The sequence below is a fragment of the Pristiophorus japonicus genome, chromosome 7, assembly GCF_044704955.1.
Source record: "Pristiophorus japonicus isolate sPriJap1 chromosome 7, sPriJap1.hap1, whole genome shotgun sequence".
Lineage (NCBI taxonomy): Eukaryota > Metazoa > Chordata > Chondrichthyes > Pristiophoridae > Pristiophorus > Pristiophorus japonicus.
This window is the reverse complement of record NC_091983.1, coordinates 158,152,086-158,172,293: the sequence shown is the minus strand read 5'-3', so window position 1 is coordinate 158,172,293 and position 20,208 is coordinate 158,152,086.

The window sequence follows — 20,208 nt, the reverse complement described above, 5'->3', positions numbered from 1 at the left end:
ACACCCTCCCCACCGCCCCACTCCCCACACCTTCCCCACCGCCCCACTCCCCACATCCTCCCCACTGCCCCACTCCCCACACCCTCCCCGTGGCCCCACTCCCCACACCCTCCCCACCGCCCCACTCCCAACACCCTCCCCACTGCCCCACTCCCCACACCTTCCCCACTGCCCCACTCCCCACACCCTCCCCGTGGCCCCACTCCCCACACCCTCCCCACTGCCCCACTCCCCACATCATCCCCACCACCCCACTCCCCACACCCTCCCTACGGCCCCACTCCCCACACCCTCCCCGTGGCCCCACTCCCCACACCCTCCCCACGGCCCCACTCCCCACACCCTCCCCGTGGCCCCACTCCCTACACCCTCCCCACGGCCCCACTCCCCACACCCTCCCCACAGCCCCACTCCCCACACCCTCCCCACCGCCCCACTCCCCACACCCTCCCCGTGGCCCCACTCCCCACACCCTCCCCACCGCCCTACTCCCCACACCCTCCCCACCGTCCCACTCCCCACACCTTCCCCACTGCCCCACTCCCCACACACTCCTCGTGGCCCCACTCCCCACACCTTCCCCACTGCCCCACTCCCCACACCCTCCCCGTGGCCCCACTCCCCACACCCTCCCCACTGCCCCACTCCCCACACCTTCCCCACTGCCCCACTCCCCCCATTCTCCTCGTGGCCCCACTCCCCACACTCTCCCCACTGCCCCACTCCCCACACCTTCCCCACTGCCCCACTCCCCACACCCTCCCCGTGGCCCCACTCCCCACACCCTCCCCGTGGCCCCACTCCCCACACCCTCCCCACTGCCCCACTCCCCACATCATCCCCACCACCCCACTCCCCACACCCTCCCTACGGCCCCACTCCCCACACCCTCCCCGTGGCCCCACTCCCCACACCCTCCCCACGGCCCCACTCCCCACACCCTCCCCACGGCCCCACTCCCCACACCCTCCCCACAGCCCCACTCCCCACACCCTCCCCACTGCCCCACTCCCCATATCCTCCCCACGGCTCCACTCCCCACACCCTCCCCACGGCCCCACTCCCCACACCCTCCCCGTGGCCCCACTCCCCACACCCTCCCCACCGCCCCACTCCCCACACCCTCCCCACTTCCCCACTCCCCACACCTTCCCCACCGCCCCACTCCCCACATCCTCCCCACTGCCCCACTCCCCACACCCTCCCCGTGGCCCCACTCCCCACACCCTCCCCACCGCCCCACTCCCCACACCCTCCCCACCGTCCCACTCCCCACACCTTCCCCACTGCCCCACTCCCCACACCCTCCCCGTGGCCCCACTCCCCACACCCTCCCCACTGCCCCACTCCCCACACCTTCCCCACTGCCCCACTCCCCACACCCTCCCCGTGGCCCCACTCCCCACACCCTCCCCACTGCCCCACTCCCCACATCCTCCCCACCACCCCACTCCCCACACCCTCCCTACGGCCCCACTCCCCACACCCTCCCCGTGGCCCCACTCCCCACACCCTCCCCACGGCCCCACTCCCCACACCCTCCCCACGGCCCCACTCCCCACACCCTCCCCACGGCCCCACTCCCCACACCCTCCCCACGGCCCCACTCTCCACACTCTCCCCACCGCCCCACTCCCCACACCCTCCCCACTGCCCCGTTCCCCACACCCTCCCCACTGCCCCGTTCCCCACACCCTCCCCACCACCCCACTCCCCACACCTCTACACTAATATAGACATAACTGATTTCCTCTCTGGTCTCTGTCAGCAGTCTGGGATACATATCATCGATCCCTGGGGATTTATGTGCTTTGAGCCCATTTAGCCTGCCAAGAACTTCCATCAATTATATATGGTGACGCTATTGATTATGTTTGGGATATCTTTGTTTGGAGAGAGCATGTTGCTCATATCCTCCCTTGTGAATACTTGGAGGAAGTGGTTAGGAAGAATATTTACTATTTTATGCTCGTTCTCAGTTTCAAGACAGCTATTAACATTGTGCTTCTTCACTAAATTATATTCATAGCAACCACTCAGCCTTGTTGGCATATGAAACCAGCCCATGGAAATTATTTTCAATGTTGGAGTTAGATGAAACTCAATGGGGTAGATATTTGTCTCGGTCGGTGGTGTAAAACGGGCGGTGTTGGGTTTGCCGCCCATTACACACAGCACCTGATAGTCCGTTCCATTGACTGCAACGGAACTGAATCTCAGGCACTGCGTATAATGGGCTACAGATCCGATAGCGCCTGTTTTATGCCACTGCCGAAGACGAATTTCTATCTCTGCATGTTTGTAAAATATGAAACCCAATGAACTCTCCTTTATTCTGCAGGTACCCCGCACAAATATATTTTGGAACTGGAACTCTCCAGTGCTGCATAGAGGGCAGCTACATTGGTTGGTATTAATAATGAGGCTTAAAAAAATATCAAACATACTTAGAGTACAAATGTGGTTTAAAATAATGATATTGCTAGTGTACTTATTGTTGATGTTGACAGTAGATCCTCCACGTTTCTTTGAAGGATTCAAGATTCTTAAGGGAATATACAAAATGAACCCGAATGATATGTTTGAGATTGTCACAAACTCGAGATCCAGGGGACATGGGTTCAAGCTTAGAAGAGGGGAGAGGCACAGCCAGTTCAGGTTTAACTACTTTAGACAGAGTGGCAAATGTGTGGAGTGGATTGTTCTGGGAGACAGTGGACACAGAGCGGTAGATCTGTGTAAAATGGGTGATGGCTATTTTGCAGTCCATGTCTTCAATGGCAATAAAAATTGGGAAAGATGTAAAACGGCTGCCGACTCGCTATCACCTGTTTTCCACTGTCACACAAAGTCAAGATCTAACCCAGACAGTGTGGAAACCTTTGAGAGAATTGGGTAGATTTTTGAGGGAATGGGCTATTTACGGGTATTACTATTCAGGACTGGCCAGATGGACTGCGGAATTCTGCGGGTCCTGTATTTCCTTCCATTCCTGTGTTCTTATGTTGCTTTTTTAATTATAGGTTCTCAGAACGTTAGTTTTTCCGTGTTTAACAAAGGAAGGTAAGTGAGAGTGGCTTGGGAGGGGGTGAGGGGAATTTTCTGTTCTGTGATTAATTTATTGCCCACTGGACATGGGGTTGAGGCCTGGGCGTACCCAGCTTCCAGTCTGCACTTGTAAGAGCAATAACGGCTCCATGTTCCTTTGGTATTTTAATGTTAATATTATTTTCCAATGTGAGTAGTTGAACTAGAAGTTAAAGACATTTCAGATCTGACTTTAGCACTCCCCCCAAACCCCAGCCATGTCTCCTTTAACCCTTTGCGTAAGGGACAAATCAAGATAAATTTATTAAATAATTGTATTATTTTTTGTGGCTGCTTGCCTGGTCTGGACATGATTAGAAAATTGTGTGCAGGGTGCACCTGAATTTCTGATTTGTCCTGCTGATGAGCTCGGCTCCCTGCTAACAGAACATAGTTGCAAAATGACCCCTTTAAACTCTCTCAGATATCCAGTTCCAGCATTAGTCCTGCCAAGGTGATTTTTATTTGTGTTGGATAACCATGGTGAACTGGAGGGTTGGTGATATACTTCAGTTACATAAACCAAGAGGAAGTGATGCAGCAGCTTTAAACATGCAATTGCATTTTATTATAGGTCAATGATTGATAAAGATGCCTGGCGTATAAGTGCCAAGCAAGAACTTTTCCTGTATCAGACCCACCCTGGTAAGTCTTATTTGTTGTCGTTTAAAGGCAATTTAACCTACATTTTTTTGGCTTGCAAGCAAGAAGGTAGGTGGTGAAGGAGCAGTGCAGAGGACTGGTTTTCTTACCTGCCCTTTCATAGGTAGGGAAGGTGGCTTCTTTGTGATGCTGCCGCCTCTGGCAACAGCTGTCTGAGAGATCTGGCCCATGTCACTGGTGGGATGATTTGCTTTGAATTTTGAACACTGAACAAAAATCATTGTTATTGCAAAGTTTTTCAGATGACTGCCTGGGACCACAATTTTGGAACCCTTGAAAATGCAGGGAATTTCCTTGGGGGTTCTCCTGATCAGTTGCTTAGGTTCGTGGGAAGAATGGCAGGAAGCACATTTATGTGTCTATCTGGGGTTTTACGGCAATCTTCCACCGACATTCCTGGCAATACCGTTAAACATTTTCATCAAACATTTTAAATATTTATTCAGTCTTTTAACAAGTTTCGTATTGATTGATTCACACTTTAAAATAGATAATTTCAGTGGCAATTACAATGGCAATTCTGTTGAGTGTCCTTTTAATTCAATAACAAGTTATATTTATACAATAAAAACGTATTTATATATCGCCTGTAACGTAGTAAAACATCCCAAGGTGCTTCCTTCACAGGAGCATCATGAAATAAAATTTGATACCGAACCACATCAGGAGATACGAGAACAGAAAATGCTGGAAATACTCAGCAGGTCAGGCAGCATCTTTGGAGAGAGAAACAGAGTTACCGTTTCAGGTCGATGACCTTCGCTCTCCACAGATGCTGCCTGACCTGCTGAATATTTCCAGCATTTTCTGTTTTTATTTCCGATTTCCAGCATTCGCAGTATTTTGTTTTTGTAAGGAGATATTAGAACAGATGACCAAAAGCTTGGTCAAAGGTATGTTTGTAGGAGCATCTTAAAAGAGTAAAGAGAGGTAGAGAGGTGGAGTGGTTTAGGGAGGGAATTCCAGAGCTTAGGCCTACGCAGCTTAAGGCACTGGGAATAACATTCTGGCAAGTGATAAGAATGAATAGCAGACTAATCTTAATACAGGGACTGCATGCACTTTTAGGGATGCAGATGTATAAACTGCTTGGATTTTAATCCAATTCTTCAAAAAAAATGCTACATGCTGATTTGTTATGAGCCTGGTGATCTCGGTGTAAAGTAATAAAATATTGAGGTAAAAAATTACTCTTCAGTAAACCCTTGAATATTCCATTTTCTGAAAGAAACAGGAATATGTTTTTTTAACATTAGAATTAATGGGGAGGAATAAACACATTTTTTTCTTGAAGATGGTTAATCTTATCAATAGCCTCTATGTATCTTTTAAAGAATACCTTCTGATATTTTCTGGGCAAAAGTGGTGAAGTGCCAGTGTAGGGGAATTGAATTTGGGGCATAGGGTTACACTCCTTCTAAATTACATGCCAAATTCCAGTAGAAGTGCCCGTCCCCAGAGGGTGAATGAATGTAAATAACGGGATAATGAGGGAAAATCCAGCTGTCCCAGATATTCTGCTATTTATACCAGGTCACTGCTCTCCTCCAGTGTAGGCGTGTTAAAACCAGAGAAAATATTTCTTCTAAACTGGCAGATTTAAATGTGCATTAAGAATTCTGAATTAGTCGTGAGAAAAAACAGGACTGCAGGCTCAATTTTCCCCAATGCCGTTTTTTGGCGTATTACAAGAGTTACGCCACTTTTTTTTGGCACTGACTACTCCAAAAAAATAACTTGCAAGTTTCCCCATTCTAAGTTTTGAAATTGGCACTGCGCAGCCTGTCCTTTAGCTTTGGGAGGGTGGGGCCTAATGTCTGCGCCGAAAAAAACGATGTCCCCACTTTTGCGCATGCATGGAAAAAAAAAGAAATTTTTTACATGACTGCTAAAGGTGCGCATGCCCAGTGCAGCTCCCAGTCTGCATTTGGCCATTTTTAAAGAGCTATTTGTGTTGAGAACTTTAATTCTCAGTGGAAAAATCGGAGCTGCAATAAAATATGCAACGTGGCTCAAGGAGCAAGAATTTCTCACAGGACGAAGTGGAGGCACTAGTTACTGTAATTGAGGCCAGATGGCATGAGCTGGACACCAGCAGAGGTCACATAAAAGTTTCACCAAAAGAAATGAAGAAACGCTGGAACCAACTTGCAGAAGATTACTCTGCAATGGTGACCACCCCGAGGTCTGGAGGCCAGTGCAAAAAGAAGTGGCAGGACCTTGGTCAAGTAGTTAGTGTAAGTAATATTTTCATTTATATACTGGAATTGTAACTGCAAATGTGACTATCTGTATGCCCCATCCAGCAGAAAGACACCCTCTCTAAAAAGTTATATTTTCAACTTTGCAGACAACAAAAGGGAAAGAACTCGAACAGGAGGAGGCCCGGCAAATCTGCACCCACTGACACACTTGGAAGACAGGGTCGCTGCTTTGACGGGTCCTGCCTGGAGAAAGGCAACCACCACTGCACAAACTGGGCCCACACGCGAGGGAGAGGGTAAGTCCTGCAAATTCCACATTCTGGCTTTGCTAAATGTTAAGTATGTAGGATTGCAAAATTCATGGGAGCCCCCACCCCCCCACCCCGCCCCCCCCCCAGTGTTTGGACTCATTGGAAAGGGAATTTAATGTGGAACTGTCAATCAGAAAGTTTGGGATCCTAAAGTGCACATGGAAGAAACTATGCGTTTTTATCGAATTTGGGATTTTTACAAGGCCGATTGGGTCCGTGTGGGAAGGACTGAAAACTAAAGGATAACTATCCTTCAAAGAAATCAGTTTTGGGTATTGAAGCTGTCTGGGGTAAACAAATTGTCTGGGGAATTGTAAACTCAAAAACCCTTCTCCCTGGGAGACATTAACATAGCAACAATCAACCCAGAAATAGCCAGCCATCACTCTGAGCAGGAAACCCATCCAGTGCATACATAATGATAATGACCCATCCAGCCCGCATGGAAACCCAGGCCTAGGAAGACATTGCAAATATCAAAGCTAATTTTTCCCGATCGAGAAACAAATTCAAAATGATCAGCACATCTGAGATAGGTTACCCTTAAGGGGCCTGCCAAAATATGAGAGAGATATCGAGCCCACCAAAATTAAAACAAAGAATCATGGCTGATTTGGCACGTAGATTAGGACGGCTCCAAAAGTGTAACTGGGGCCCGGTTTTTAATGGAAAAAAGGGAGGCGAGAGAACGAGCAGACATTCATTTATTTGAAGAGGGGAAGGATGGAGAAAGACCACCGCAACAGTTTATGCAGCTCTTCTGAGCACCAACATCTTCAACCTCGACGACACTCCTGGGCCACACTGCCCTACTACCGAAAGACGAAGGAAGAACATCATCACGGTAGAAAGCAGATCCCAGTGACTTCGGACATCACCATCGCGACAACAACTGACCACAACTAACGTGGTAACGTCGAAAGCACCACGATCGACCAATTCTGAAACCAAAACTCCTCAAGAAGAAACCGAAGATTCGAAAGTTTCCACTCTACAATCTAGTCCTAGCTACCAACAGGTGAAACATTACCTGAAAAGACTTTACATAGAAACATAGAAACATAGAAAATAGGTGCAGGAGTAGGCCATTCGGCCCTTCGAGCCTGCACCGCCATTCAATGAGTACATGGCTGAACATGAAACTTCATTACCCCATTCCTGCTTTCTCGCCATACTCCTTGATCCCCCTAGTAGTAAGGACTACATCTAACTCCTTTTTGAATATATTTAATGAATTGGCCTCAACAACTTTCTGTGGTAGAGAATTCCACAGGTTCACCACTCTCTGGGTGAAGAAGTTTCTCCTCATCTCGGTCCTAAATGGCTTACCTCTTATCCTTAGACTGTGACCCCTGGTTCTGGACTTCCCCTGCATTCTTCCTGCATCTAACCTGTCTAAACCCGTCAGAATTTTAAACGTTTCGATGAGATCCCCTCTCATTCTTCTGAACTCCAGTGAATACAAGCCCAGTTGATCCAATCTTTCTTGATATGTCAGTCCCGCCATCCTGGGAATCAGTCTGGTGAACCTTCGCTGCACTCCCTCAATAGCAAGAATGTCCTTCCTCAAGTTAGGAGACCAAAACTGTACACAACACTCCAGGTGTGGCCTCACCAAGGCCCTGTACAACTGTAGTAACACCTCCCTGCCCCTGTACTCAAATCCCCTCGTTATGAAGGCCAACATGCCATTTACTTTCTTAACCGCCTGCTGTACCTGCATGCCAACCTTCAATGACTGATGTTTGGCATGCAGGTACAGAGCCTTCAGGCTTGCCTTTTTAACGCACTATTTCTAACGGAAGAAAGTGGATACTCACCCCACAAGTCCAATATGTGCCATACTGCATCAGCGGACACCACCCAACTAAAGACTACGCAGTCAGAAGTCCTCTGTGATGTTCGGGGTATGGCAAGCAAAACCTACAGTGTCCAGCGAACCCTGAAATCGTGAACCACCGCCAACGGATAATAAAGGATTGGTGAACATAATCCCTGTTTGCCCCGGAGTTTAACCTGGTCAGAGTTAGGCATTGGGAGGTGGGAGGTGCAGTATTTTCTGTAACCCCCTTTGAATGTGTGGTGAAGTGTTTTTATTCTAGTTATTTCAAGCTTAACATTGTACTTTTCTTGTCTATAATACAATCGAAGTTCTTTGCACCAAAACAATTGTCTCTTGCACTTTGTCACATCCCCAAAATAAATCCAAAGTCTAGAACCCAGGGAGTGGGAGCGATTCGAACCGCTCAAAAGGTCAGAGGTGAACCTGACCCCACACACCACCCCGACAAGTACTGCGCAGGCTAGCCATGCTTCGGTTCATGGGGATGTCTCTATCAGCTATGTTTTGGTTGATGCAATATGCTATCATTCATCGTGGTCCTTCAAATGAGCCTGCTGCCTGCGCAGTGTGAGCCTACTCATGAGACACTGCCCCTCCTCTGCTGCTAACCATTTGTTTATTCTGTTATATTTTACAGAACTTGAGGCCAACCCTGACGAGGCTGAAGCCGATGCAGAAGAAAATTCAGATGCAGACGAGCCTGAAGAGGAGAACATCTTCCAATCCCACCTTCCAGACCAAGAGCATGGCAGGAGGTGGAGGAGGATGAAACCCCCACTCTTGTACTGACTCTGGAGGAAGTGCAGGTGCCGCCCATTGAGTTGCCAGCCTCTTTCTTGAGTGGTACGAGTGTTGGGACATTCCATAGTTTCTCACAGTCCGCGGCTAGGGGTTCCAGTGGGATGCAGCAAGCCACACCAGGGCCCCACCGTCCGAGGTTACGGGTCCCAGTGGGATGCAGCGAGCCACACCAGGGCCCCACCGTCCGAGGCTGTGGGTCCCAGTGGGATGCAGCGAGCCACACCAGGGCCCCACCGTCCGAGGTTACGGGTCCCAGTGGGATGCAGTGAGCCACACCCAGGGTGAGGAGGGGAAGGAGAGCTTGACAGTGCTCTCCTGAGGTGCAGGATCTAATAGATGTGTTTCAGATGATGGCAAAGAGTGCGGAGAGCATTGACCTTATGCGATCACTCCTGGACACCATCAGTGGGGTGGGTGATGAGGTATCGGGACTATCGGGAGAAGTAACAACACTCTCACGAGAAATGGGAACACTGTCCGGGCACATGAGGGAGGGAATGTCACACACAGCTGATACAATGTCGGTGCACATGAGGGAGGGAATGTTGCAGGTAGTTGAGACACTGTTGTTGAACATGAGAGAGGGAATGTCGCAGGTAGCTGATATGCGTTCGGCGAATATGAGGGAGGGAATGTTGCAGGTAGTTGAAACCATATCAGAGCACATGAGGGAGGGAATATTGGAGTTAGCTGCTGCAATAAGGGAACACGCCCAGACCCCACGGCCATTGATAGAATCGACTGCCACTCCCATTCCATTCCCCAGACCAGCCTCTGAAGAGGCCCAAGCCGGGCCTTCCACATTAACGCCTGCCCATGCCCCCCCAACAAGAAGTGCGCATTACCCGAGATGCTCGAAAGAATAAGCTTGGTACCAACCCAAGAAACGCCGTGCCACCGCCTGCGGGCAGGGGTGGAGTCACCAAAACCAAGCGCAGCGGGCGGTCTCAGAATAAGGTGAAGAAGAGAGGGGTGCAGCCTTTGTTTGCTGCTGTTGTTGTTGTTATCATTATTGTTACTGTTGTAACTGTTCTCACATTGAAAGTTTTTTGTAAATGATGTAAATTTACAAGTTTAAAAGTTTATAAGTGATCTTAAAGTTATTAAGTGATCTTAAAGTTTGTAAGTGATCATAACTGAAAACTTTAAAGTTTGATGCAAGAATGTTTTAATTAAGTTATGTTAAGTACAAACAAGTATTTGTTAAACTTTTGAATAAAATATATTTTAAATTATAACTGAATCATTTCCATTATTTGTTCCATTATTAACACATCTTTTTGAACTAAAGAAGAATCATTTCCATTATTTGTTCCATTAACACAACACAACATTACAGAACAGGTCTAAACAGTAAACAATGAACATTTGGAATAGTTGCCGCTGTGCCTTCAGGCAGCAAAGCATTCACGGATGAGCTGCTGGCGCAAGGCTTGAGCAATCGTTAAAGGGGCACGACGGACCGCCTTCCTCTGCTGCCACGCTCTGGGTTGAGGTAGTTACATGGCTTCCTCCTCCTCCTCCTCCTCCTCCTCGTCATCGACATCTTCCTCTTCATCATCAGCCACCCTCACCTCAGGTGGGTCTTCTACTACCAGCTGCTGCTGCCTTATGATGGCTAGGTTATGCAGTATGCAGCACACAACAGTGAACTGACCGATAATCTTAGGGGAGTATTGCAAGTAGCCTCCAGAATGGTCCAGGCATCGGAAACGCTGCTTCAAGATGCCAATGGTCCTCTCTATTATGCTGCGTGTCACAATGTGTGAAATGTTGTATTCCTGATCAGCTTCCGTCCGGGTTACACATAGGGGTGTCATGAGCCAGGTGGCGAGGTCGTACCCTTTGTCTCCCGGCAACCAGCTCTGCCCTTCTGGCTGCTGTTGAAACATGGCAGATAGAGCGCTCTCGCGTATGTAAAGGGGTGGTCTCTATAAGGGGGGGGGGTCAGGTTCCCTTCTGACCAACTTGGGCTGTTTGAATCGCTCCCATTCCCTTGGGTTCGAGACTCTGGATTTATTTGGGGGGTGTGACAAAAGTGAAAAGAACACTGGTTTGATGCAAAAGAACTTTGTTTTTATTACAGCCAAGGAAATACAAGCTTATTACTGTAGTAAGAGAATACAAGGCCAAACTTACAATGGTTTTAATAAGGGACAATACAAGGAAAGGTACAGGGTCAAACTTAGAATCACTCTAATAAAGAACCATACACGATATATTCAAAGGGGGTTACAGTAAAATTATATCTCCCACCTCCCAATACCTAATTCTAGCTAGGTTAGACTCCAAGGCAGACAGAGACTATGCTTACCAATCCTTTTGACAGTTAACGGTAGATCGTGGTTTCGGGGTTCGCTGGATGCGGTAGGATCAGCTTGCCGTACCCCGAATGTCGGAGAAGCCTTCTTGCTGCGTAATATTCAGTTGGGTTGAGTCCGCTAATGCGGTAAGGCGCGTTTTGGATCTATGGGGTAAGTACCCATTTTCTTTGGTTAGAAATAGGTTTCTACAGTCTTTTAGGTAATGTTTTACCCGTTGGTAGGTCAGGATTAGATTGTAGAGTGGAAACTTTTCGATTCTTGGGTTTTTTCCCATTGGAGTTTTGTTCGAGTTTGGTCGATCGCTGTGGTTTTCTGTTGATATCACATTGATTGTGGTCGGTTGCTGCCGCGATGGTGATGTTCTTCCTTCCTTCAGGACTTCAAGGCTGGAGAAGTTAGCTTACAACTATCACGTTGGTTTCTCTCCTTGTCTTGATGACATTAGCTTGGTCTCAGTTGTATGGCAAAGTGTGTCATACCCTCTGTTGGAAACAGGGGCCAGTTATACGATTTCGGTGGTTCTAATCTTGGTGCCAAATCTGTGCAGAATCCTTTGTATAAATTTGGCGGGCTTGGCTCTTCTTTGTAATATTTTAGCGGGCTCGTTAAAAGTTGATATGTTTTGGGTAAGTTGATGTTCGAAAACTGTTTCCTGATGGACATATTAGTTTGATAATTGCAATGTCCTTTTGTGCTTAGTTTTCACATACAGGCTGGATTGGGCCTCTTTGTGATGTATATGCTGAAATGGTTTTCCAGACGCATGGTGATGGGTATGTTAATGTCTCTTGTGGAGAAGGCTTCTCAAATACTCATTCCTCCAGACAGGTTAACTTAGTCCTCACACCCAGGTAGCCTCATTAATCAGACTGTCTCCTGCTAGTTCCTTAGGCCCGCCCACAGCCTTGAATTTGTCTTTTAAAAATACAAAATTCTATTAAAGTTCGTAGTTTCTTCCGTAAGTACTTTAGAGTTCCAAACATTTTGGTGGATAGTCCCAAATTAAATTTCCTTTTGAATGAGCCCAAACGCTAGCGGGGGGGGTGCGGGGCGGGGGGGGGGAGGGGAGGGATGCGATTCTTCTGAATTTTGCACCTCCTTCAGTCCCCCCTGTTGACACGCCACACTCCTGAGTGTCAATCAATGTAAGCAAAATTCCTGCTCCTGTGAGTCAACCTTCCCTGCATTTATACTAGCTAAACAGTACTCTGCATCCCCCGTTGAAATGCAATGCAATTTACAGGGGAATACAGTCGTTACAGTTCGGTTATAGCATAAAGGGGGTATGACGTCCCTCTTTAATTTGGTTTTTCACACTTAAATAATGGTAAACAGTCAAACACAACTTTAAGTAAAGTAAGGTAAAAGCACATAGTCAAACACATAAACACATTTAAAGTTCTGTAAAATAAAGGTACATAGTCAAAACATTTTGAGTAACACTCTGACAACACTCGAGATCTTGTGGTTTACAGCATGTACAATCAAACACAAATTAAACATGGCAGTATGGTGTCACCCCTCCTTGCGCGATTCCCAAGTTCGGCCAAGGAGCATACAGCACCCTTTGGTGCCGGACCTGACAGCCTCTGCGTTTCACTCGGCAAGTGAGACACCATAAGTAAAGTATAATCGCGAGTTCACAGATAATTAAAGTATGGGAAGCGATTCGGATCCAGACTGGGACATCTATGTTTCTGAAAAGGTCCCACAAAGGCGGAATAGTGATCTCGAGAATCTTTTTCCCTATCTCAATTGTTTTTTGTTCAAGAGTGTAGAAGTGTTTTTGTGAGATAATTACAGCTTTTGGCAGAGCGGTAAGATGTTCGGGTAGAGAGGGAATTGCATAGCCAAAATGTACAACATAATCCTGCAGGTTGGAAATGTTTTCCTTCACAGTGAGGTGGACATAGAAACATAGAAAATAGGTGCAGGAGTAGGCCATTCGGCCGCTTCAGCCTGCACCGCCATTCAATGAGTTCATGGCTGAACATACAACTTCAGTACCCCATTCCTGCTTTCTCGCCATACCCCTTGATCCCCCTAGTAATAAGGACTTCATCTAACTCCTTTTTGAATATATTTAGTGAATTGGCCTCAACACCTTTCTGTGGTGGAGAATTCCACAGGTTCACCACTCTCTGGGTGAAGAAATTCCTCCTCATCTCGGCCCTAAATGGCTTACCCCTTTTCCTTAGACTGTGACCCCTGGTTCTGGACTTCCCCAACATTGGGAACATTCTTCCTGCATCTAACCTGTCTAAACCCATCAGAATTTTAAATGTTTCTATGAGGTCTCCTCTCATTCTTCTGAACTCCAGTGAATACAAGCCCAGTTGATCCAATCTTTCTTGATAGGTCAGTCCCGCCATCCCGGGAATCAGTCTGGTGAACCTTCGCTGCACTCCCTCAATAGCAAGAATGTCCTTCCTCAAGTTAGGAGACCAAAACTGTACACAATACTCCAGGTGTGGCCTCACCAAGGCCCTGTACAACTGTAGTAACACCTCCCTGCCCCTGTACTCAAATCCCCTCGCTATGAAGGCCAACATACCATTTGCTTTTTTAACCGCCTGCTGTACCTGCATGCCAACCTTCAATGACTGATGTACCATGACACCCAGGTCTTGTTGCACCTCCCCTTTTCCTAATCTGTCGCCATTCAGATAATAGTCTGTCTCTCTGTTTTTACCACCAAAGTGGATAACCTCACATTTATCCACATTATACTTCATCTGCCATGCATTTGCCCACTCACCTAACCTATCCAAGTCACTCTGCAGCCTCATAGCATCCTCCTCACAGCTCACACTGCCACCCAACTTAGTGTCATCCGCAAATTTGGAGATACTACATTTAATCCCCTCGTCTAAATCATTAAGGTACAGTGTAAACAGCTGGGGCCCCAGCACAGAACCTTGCGGTACCCCACTAGTCACTGCCTGCCATTCTGAAAAGTCCCCATTTACTCCTACTCTTTGCTTCCTGTCTGCCAACCAGTTCTCAATCCATGTCAGCACACTACCCCCAATCCCATGTGCTTTAACTTTGCACATTAATCTCTTGTGTGGGACCTTGTCGAAAGCCTTCTGAAAGTCCAAATATACCACATCAACTGGTTCTTCCTTGTCCACTCTACTGGAAACATCCTCAAAAAATTCCAGAAGATTTGTCAAGCATGATTTCCCTTTCACAAATCCATGCTAACTTGGACCTATCATGTCACCTCTTTCCAAATGCGCTGCTATGACATCCTTAATAATTGATTCCATTATTTTACCCACTACCGATGTCAGGCTGACCGGTCTATAATTCCCTGTTTTCTCTCTCCCTCCTTTTTTAAAAAGTGGGGTTACATTGGCTACCCTCCACTCGATAGGAACTGATCCAGAGTCAATGGAATGTTGGAAAATGACTGTCAATGCATCTGCTATTTCCAAGGCCACCTCCTTAAGTACTCTGGGATACAGACCATCAGGCCCTGGGGATTTATTGGCCTTCAATCCCATCAATTTCCCCAACACAATTTCCCGACTAATAAGGATTTCCCTCAGCTCCTCCTCCTTACTAGACCCTCTGACCCCTTTTATATCCGGAAGGTTGTTTGTGTCCTCCTTAGTGAATACCGAACCAAAGCACTTGTTCAATTGGTCCGCCATTTCTTTGTTCCCCGTTATGACTTCCCCTGATTCTGACTGCAGGGGACTTACGTTTGTCTTTACTAACCTTTTTCTCTTTACATATCTACAGAAACTTTTGCAATCCGTCTTAATGTTCCCTGCAAGCTTCTTCTCGTACTCCTTTTTCCCTGCCCTAATCAAACGCTTTGTCCTCCTCTGCTGAGTTCTAAATTTCTCCCAGTCCCCGGGTTCGCTGCTATTTCTAGCCAATTTGTATGCCACTTCCTTGGCTTTAATACTCTCCCTGATTTCCCTTGATAGCCACAGTTGAGCCACCTTCCCTTTTTTATTTTTACGCCAGACAGGAATGTACAATTGTTGTAGTTCATCCATGCGGTCTCTAAATGTCTGCCATTGCCCATCCACAGTCAACCCCTTAAGTATCATTCGCCAATCTATCCTAGCCAATTCACACCTCATACCTTCAAAGTTACCCTTCTTTAGGTTCTGGACCATGGTCTCTGAATTAACTGTTTCATTCTCCATCCTAATGCAGAATTCCACCATATTATGGTTACTCTTCCCCAAGGGGCCTCGCACAACAAGATTGCTAATTAATCCTCTCTCATTACACAACACCCAGTCTAAGATGGCCTCTTCCTAGTTGGTTCCTCGACATATTGGTCTAGAAAACCATCCCTTATGCACTTCAGGAAATCCTCCTCCACCGTATTGCTTCCAGTTTGGTTAGCCCAATCTATGTGCATATTAAAGTCACCCATTATAACTGCTGCACCCTTATTGCATGCACCCCTAATTTCCTGTTTGATGCCCTCCCCAACATCACTACTACTGTTTGGAGGTCTGTACACAACTCCCACTAACGTTTTCTGCCCTTTGGTGTTCTGCAGCTCTACCCATATAGATTCCACATCATCCAAGCTAATGTCCTTCCTAACTATTGCATTAATCTCCTCCTTAACCAGCAATGCTACCCCACCTCCTTTTCCTTTTATTCTATCCTTCCTGAATGTTGAATATACCTGGAGGACAGTGGAGGGCTCAGGAATGGGGCCAATCTGTTCCTGGGCCACTTGAACTGATGCCTCAGGTTTGAAGCAAAAACTGCTGTTACTTACCGGACACCAGAAGTGTCCATGTTGGTAGTGGGGCGCACTGGTGGTGACACAATATGGCCCACCCTCTATGTATGTTACCTGTGGAGGGACATGGTCCTGTGCCATTACTTCCATGGTGCAGTTAATAGGCTGTGCACCAGCAGCTTTAAACCCACAATGTGACTTTGAACGGGCACTCAAGTACTGGGGACACAGTATTACGTGTGCACCCCGGCTCTGGCAGCCGGAGAGGTCAGTACCCGTTACAGTGTGCTCCCACTTTATGACCGCTGCGAAACGAATGTGTGCACCTCCCTGAATAACTCCAATGTTCTCCACCCGGTATACCGGTGCGGGTCGGGCTGTCCCACCCATGACCGGATTCCTTAATACTATCTCCATAATAGTGTGGTTAGATTTCCGACAGTCTACTGGGACAGGGTAGGCTTCAGAGGCTGGGCAGAGCTGGCACGGGCTCAGTGAATTGCTATACGGGTGGAGGGCTGCGAGGTGCTTGTTCCTGATCCAAGAGGGGACTACACCTTGTTTTAAATCCTCCAGGTTGTTGTGGCCTTCGCCCAACAACCATGCCCCATACAATAGGCTCACCTCGTTCTGTGCAGCCTGGTCTGAAGCGTTTCTATCCTCCCGTAAGGGTGCATTCACTGTCTATGCATGTTTTTCCAGCTCAGCCACTATTTCTTTTAAATGGACAGTCATAGCCTGGTCCTCGTGTAGTTCTGAACCTACTACTGTATTCTCCTGATTCGGGATTTTCCTCAATTGGTTCTTTAAACTGTTTATCTCTGTTTGCAGTTCTATGTCATCTCGGCTATTTATTACAGAGGATGCTGTATTGTAGGTAGTGAAAACATTGTTTATGATTCCCCTTCTAGGTCTCCCCAAGCCCATGGTGTCCCTAGCGTTTCGGGTGTATAGGTCTGCTTTGTCTACATTTCCAAAGTCTAACTCATAAGATTTTTTAAACACTGTCTTTGAGTAGGGCCTGGTATAGCAGCTCTGTCTCCTTCGGACACCATGCAAGTAAGTGTACCTCGGTAAGGTTTAATATTACTGAAGCTACTGCATAATTTTATACCCCCTGGTATAACACCTTTTCGGTCGGTACCAATATTAATCCATTTCCAAGTCCCTTGGTGCTGGTAGGACACCTTTCTATTACTGTGCGTATTGGCGGGGTTGTGCGTAGGGGTTTCTTAATATGTACCCTTAGTTCGGTGGCGTTAATTGGGAGTGGGGAGTGTGGGACCGCGCACCCGTGTAGACTAGGATCCCACCCCATCCCTTCCCCTACATCTTGCCATTGCCTGGCGAAGGCGATCAATATGCCTGCGGGACAAATATTCTCTGATCCCCACATGCAAACATAAATTCCTTGTTTGGATTCCCACCATTTATCCCAACACACTTTTACTCCTCCCCATGACCCTGTGATGGTGCGGTACGTATCATTACCAAGTCTTTCCCAAGCCGATTCCTGGTCCCATGCATCCTTGCTGAGTTTTCTGAGCCACCACCATCTTCCCAGGGAAATGTTTCCTTTGCAAGTCAAACACACACGCTTTCCCTCTGTAACACTGACTCGGGCAGCGATGATCCGCATCCAGGGGCATGGAACTGAGGCCTCCCCATAGGTAAAACCTTCCTGGCTGGAGTAGCGGGTAGAATTAGATCCCAGCCACCCTGGCCATCTTCCCTCGTGGGCGTAAACGGCGAGTTCTTCCACGTCTCGGGGGCCACCCCCGGCGGTTACGATCGGTGCTCTCCCTCCTGAACACCCGTAAATGAGGGATTCTTCCACGTCTCCTCGGTCGCTGCTGCTCATCCTTATCAGGGTGAGCAGGAACAGGATCCTTCTCATGCTGCTCTCTTTCCTGTAGGGGCACATAAAACAGATTGTCTAGCCCTGAGAAAGCTCTCTGGTTTGACAAAGGTGATCGAGTTCTAATTTGGGCTTATAGTCTTTACTTGACTGGCTGTCTTATTCAGTTCCTTGTGTACTGCTGTCTGCTTCTAACTTTTATTTCACAGCCATTTTGTTTGTTATCTTTAATAGTTGTACCGGTAGATTCTTCTTACTCCCGGGGATTACCCGACCTGTGCCTCTTTTAATAGCTGCACAGGTAGATTCTTTTCCTTACCCTAGTAACTGATACATACACACTTATCATTACACAGATAATCTTACACTACTCTAAATTATGCACTAAACATTCTTAAATCCATATTGTACTATATATGTACATCTGCCACCCGTCTTCGGGTGGCCAGGTTAATTCCTGCCTTGTTTCTTTTTTCTTCTTCTTCCGCTGGGGGTCCAGCGAGGTCGGTAATAGGTCGGTCTGCACCACCGGACCCGGAGTGTCCTGACCGGATGTGGGTTAGAGTGCCACACTATCGGGGGAACGTCCCCTCCGATGCTGCAGCTCCTTTGGGGGTGGCTGCCTGGTTAGTCTCTTCCCCTGGGGGTTCTGCCTGGTCGAGGGCTATGGGCTGGAGACTCTCACTTGGTGGCTGGTCCACCGCTATCTCCTCGGAGGGTCCCTCATTGCCCGAGGCTACCGACTGGGTGTCCCTGCTTGCAGGCTGGTCTCTGACCTTAGGTGCCCTTTTGTAGCTGGTCCCTTTCCCGGGGCTGAACCATTTAAATTGGAGCACTGGTGTCCACGGTGTCTTTGGCCGTGGTGTGCGGGGAGTCCTTCTTAAGGCTCCGGCTGCTGGGGGTGTGTCCAAGTCCCAAATGATTGGGGGAACAGCTCTTCCAGTAACACAGTCCACCGCCCCTCTAGGTGCAGTCTGTGGGTCTGCCACGTCCCCTGTGGGATTTCCACAGTCGGGGGATGTTGGCTGGGGGGTCCCTGTCTTTAGTGCGGTTTTCAATTTTTGGCTGTCCGTTACGTTTAGCTGCTGCCCCTGGGTTGAAAAATTTGCACTGATTTATGTGGAACCACTTTGTTCGGCGGGGCAATTTTATGGCACAGATCATGGGGCTTGCCTTGTCGACAATGTGGTACGGTCCCATGTACAGTGCCTCAAAGACCCCTACTCTAGCGTAGTTTCTCACCATAACCTGGTCCCCTATCTCCCGCTCATGGTGTTTGCGGAGTTCTAGCGGCAGTCGGTTGCTCCGATGCTGTTTTCCCATGTTGTTAGCAGCCTGCCAGTGAATCTGTTTAAGATGTTCAAACAGATTCCTGACAAAGCTGTCCCGGTTCACTTCCCTAAGCTGACCTTCTGTGAGTACCGGGGCTAACACATGGGCGGGGGTTCGCATGGCTCCGCCGGTCATGAGCTCGTACGGGGAGTACCCCATGCTCTTTGACTGGCTGGCCTGGAACCCCATGAGGACCAGTGGTAGGATTTCTACCCACCCTTTGGGTGAGTACCCTGTCTCTTTGCGTAGCCTTTCTTTGATGGTGCAGTTTAAACGCTCCACAGGCCCGGGTGACTGCGGGTTGTGGCGACATGCCATTTCCCTTTGATGCCGAGTACCTTAAGGCTCTCCTGCATCACCTGCCCGGTGAAGTGACTCCCTTGGTCAGATTCCACGTATTGTGGTAGCCCCCATCGAGAGATCACTTCTCTGACCAGGATCCTGGCTGTTCCCAGAGCAGTGGCTGTTCGGCATGGGTAGGCTTCCACCCATTTGGTGAATACATCCACCAATACTAGGCAGTACTTGTAACCTCCCTGGGCAGTCGGTAGGGGCCCGATGTATTCAATTTGGATCGACTGCAAGGGTCCCTCTACCCTCCTGATATGTCCCATAGACACCATTCTTTTCTGGGGGTCGGGGTTGTTGGCCGCGCACACGAGACAGCCAGTGCAGAACTCGCGGACGTCTTCCCTGAGTCCTGACCACCACTCTGCCTGTTCCACTCATTGCCAAGTGGTCTCAGGTCCGGGTGTCCTGCTCCTGGACCCTCGTGGGCCAGCTCGAGGAATTCTCTCTGGTGTTGTTGCGGTATTACCCATTGCTCCCTCCTGAACAGCATGCCTTCTTTAATGGCAATTGCTGCGGTGTCGTACGGGCCGTCTACCCTTTCCCCTTTAGCTAGCGTGTTGAGGACAGTTTTGAGAACGGGGTCTTAGGTTTGGACCGGTTTTAGGTCCGGGGGCAGAGCTATCCCTGCCTTCCCTGCCTTCCCTGCCGTCCCTATCCTGCCCCTGACTGCTGCGATGGGTCCTGGGATGTACGGATCCCAGAGCTTGCCTG